The following is a 3,598-nucleotide window of genomic DNA, read 5'->3' on the forward strand; positions in this document are numbered from 1 at the left end:
GGGAAAAATCTTAAAAAGAAGGCAAGAAAGCAGAACTACATTTGAAAGTTTAATTTCATTGTCAAGTTGAAAAATAGGCCTACATAACTTTATGCATCTTAACACAAAATGAGCAAGGAATTAACAAAAAGGAAATCCATATTAAGACCAACCTACTGTATGTAACAACATAAAGAACAAAACAAATGGGTCTATCAATAATAACCTACTCAACTAGGATACACACATTCACTATCTGAGTTACAGTGATGGCAAATGTAGGGTCTGCTCACTCTAACTAAGTAGAGATTGTGTGCCCACTGGTTGCACATACAACACTTCTCCCTTACCTCCCCTGAAAGGGTGCTGGAGAACGTTTCCATACAAACCAAACACAAACTATCCTCTTCATCTGATGAAGATTCCTCCTCCTGTCTCTTTCTCTTCTGTTTCTTCTTCCCCAGCTGGGGTGGAGTGCACTGGGGTGCAGTAGCCTTGGCAACTGGTCTAGTTTGGGATGCACTGGATCGTTTTGATTTTGTTGCCCTTTTTCTCTTTTGCATGTTAGCTGCCTTTCCTGCTCAATTCTCTCCTTCTCTGGGGTGTCAGTGAGGATACAGCTTGACATTTTCTTTTGTTATTGGGTTCCTTTCCTGGCTGCACCCTTTGGATAACATGTGACAACCAACCCCCCAAAAAATGTGACGACCGGACCAACCCCAACTGGAATTTATTGCTAGCATCAAGGCCTACAACCACCTGACAACTAATTAGCTTGCTAAAAACAATCTAAACTATAGCGTACCCTTCACACTTTTTTAGGGTAACAAGTGTTTTGTTATAAACCCATTGTGTGAAAGCCTAGAAGAAACATACTGAGGAGCTAAATATTTTCAATTTGACATGAAAAACACTAACAGTCCTCTCACCTCAAATGCAGCAGTCTAACTCCAAGGAAGACTATGTAGGTGACCTCTGATCCCAGTTGTGGATATTTACATACCAACATTTAACAGACAGCGCCTTCTGGTTCCGAGATATAACGATTGTGACAACCTACCCGTGTGACAAATTACCCCGTTCTCCCCTACTTGCCACTATCATTTCTTAAGACTTCCCTCCCACAGCGAATGTTCCTCTGCTGAAATTCTTGTCTGTCATTGCTTGTCTTTTTCCCAGGAGAGCAGCAAGTCAACAGCTACTTAAGAAAACCTCTAGATTGCACAACGGGCACGCCTTGTTTTTTTGCTGCCTGTTTGGAATGCCACAAGGGCGGGCAGAGAGAGAGACAGAGAGGGAGAGAGAGAGGGGGATGAGGAGTGAAACAGGGACAGGAAGAAAGCTGACTACTAACGCATTGTTCAGTACATGTCTTGTCTGGTGAGTTGCATCACAAGTCTGTCACACCTCCTCCTGTCTTTGCCTCTGGTATCACACCCCGACTGGGTGTCAGACAGGGCCAATGAAGATTGGTACTGAAGCAGTGAAGTCAATTTATTTATATAGCCCAAATTCAAATATCACAGTCTGCATCTGGGGACTTAACAATATGTACAACATTCAATGGCCTTTGTCCCCAGACCTTCCATTCAGATGAGGAAAAGACTAAACAACAAAAATTGCATGCAACCTCAGGAAGAGCAGCAGAGGGATACTTATCTTAGGACAAACATACATGCAATAGATCCCATGTGACCAGAAGAGACGAACAAAAAAATTACATAATATATATGAATTATAACGATAAAATAAAAAATACACGTAGATTGTAAATCAATATGAATCCAGGAGGACTTGGAGAAACATCTGGTTTTGCCAAGTAGGTCACAGATCTGAACCACATGACCGCCTCTCCGATCTGGTATAAGGACAGTTCACACAACTATGGAAGAGTATCAACATTATCCACAACAATTACTAACTTGTAATTGTGTATGTTTGTTATTTTACAGACAGGTTTCTTGGCTAGTAACATCAGTGATCCAACTGCAGGAAATACAAAACTGTGACAGTACATAGTATGGATTAATGACTTCTCAAGGTACATGCCAATAAATTGCAGGTACCCGTTTCTTATATTGCGAGTAGTTTCTGCATTTCCCATTTTTGATATCATGGTGAGATGAATGTCTATTGATTGTCGAGTCGTCGACCTATCGTAGGACTTAATGACCACTTTGAGAGAGTTCAAGCCTTTTTCTTCAAATGTTTATGAGCAGAGTTCTGAAATAGTTTAGAGACCATGAATTCATTATTGATCAACCAACTGTAGATTTGTTCTTCAATCTGGGAAACATTCTTTCTGCTTTAGGGATCTAGCTTGCGTCATATCTGAGCAGCCCCATCTCAAGGTGCCGACATTCGTGATACAATTTAATTATTGATTGTTCATGCAGACAGAAAAAAAAGGAAAAATAGATAGTTGTAAAAAGCTTGTTGAAGAGCGATGTTTGGGCTGCAGGCATTCTTGTGCGACTTCCATGGAAACACAAGAGCTTGAAATGGAAAAGTAAAGAATGAAAGAGAGAGAGGGAGGGAGAGAGAGGTAGAGAGGAGGTGGAGGCTGCACAAATGAGCAGTTTGTACAGGGACATGTGACTCAGAGGCAGCTTCAGATACTGACGGCTCCTTTCCACTGGAAGGCCACGTTGAATCCAGGAATACTCCCTAAGCTACTGGACCTGCCCCATGCCCAAAAACAGAGATGCTGTCTTGCCCCTTGTTCAACCACATGCGCGTACACACACATATACATGAATGGACTTACTTTCATTTCCATGGTGAGGAGATACATATACACACGGACACACACACGCACAGTAAACGTCCTTTTTTCCCCGGCATCAGAACTTGATTGGACCTGTGACTCCATTAACTCCACCCCGAGGAAACAAATATATAAGACCAGAAACAACTTGGTTTTGAGTGTCAGACATCTTCGTCTTTCAAGATGACTTGGGGGAATTATTCTGTCCCTCACTGGGATTATAATGCACCAGACTGGTGGACTACTCCCTCCTTGGATGCAGGGGATGATCCTGTTAACAGGTTATTTTTCTGCCATGGATTAACACCAAGAACCCGCTATGAGGTGATGAATCATTCATATGCACTTTGGACTTATTTGATTATATTGCAGTGTTTGTGTACAAGGTCAGAGGGTTTGTATCACTCTTATCAAATTGAAACTGAAATTCTTCCATGTATTTGCTTTGAAGTCGACTGTCACAGCCGTTTTTTCAACCAGAAACGAGGGCTAAGAATATATTCCTCATGGCAGCAGGGAAGAGCAGGGTGAGATCCGCACATTCAAACACTTTCACCCACCCGGGAGCTGCTCAGTATCGTCAGTGTCACGGCGGTTTATTGACAGACCACTTGCACCAGTCGCTGAGGTCAGTTTGTCTGCGAGAGCTCCGTCTGAGTGAAATGAGAAAGAAAAAGATAGGGCCAGTGCAGGGAGAGATAAAGCTCTGCAGCTGCTCTGTGTACATTCTCTCTCTCACACACACACACACACAAACATACACACGCGCACACACAGCCTGTCTAGCCTGACTCCTCCTCACCGCCCCACCCTTCCCTCTCTTGTGCTCCCGCCTCCTCTCCCTCTCTTCAG

Source organism: Ammodytes marinus (assembly GCF_949987685.1).
Source record: "Ammodytes marinus genome assembly, chromosome: 13".
NCBI lineage: Eukaryota > Metazoa > Chordata > Actinopteri > Uranoscopiformes > Ammodytidae > Ammodytes > Ammodytes marinus.